Source organism: Nannospalax galili, unplaced genomic scaffold (assembly GCF_000622305.1).
Source record: "Nannospalax galili isolate Female #2095 unplaced genomic scaffold, S.galili_v1.0 scaffold3166, whole genome shotgun sequence".
NCBI lineage: Eukaryota > Metazoa > Chordata > Mammalia > Rodentia > Spalacidae > Nannospalax > Nannospalax galili.
In genome coordinates this window covers 903-1,134 of record NW_008354275.1, presented here as the reverse complement: position 1 = coordinate 1,134, position 232 = coordinate 903, and positions in this window count along the sequence as shown.

Below are 232 nucleotides of genomic sequence, written 5' to 3'. Positions count from 1 at the left end.
GGGGTACTGAGGTCAAAGGGTTAAGTGAAACGCCTTATGGAAACCAATTAGTTAGTAAGCTAATTTGAAAATATAACTTTAAAAAGTTCGAATGGATCTACCCTGCAGGGGTGGGGATATCGCTCTAAGAAGGCATGGCTTATTAAATGAAAATCACAGTGCCAGGCACAGGATCCCTCCCTGCAAGTCATCAGGCAGGGAGACACCAAAGGTCTCCAAAATAACACAGGCC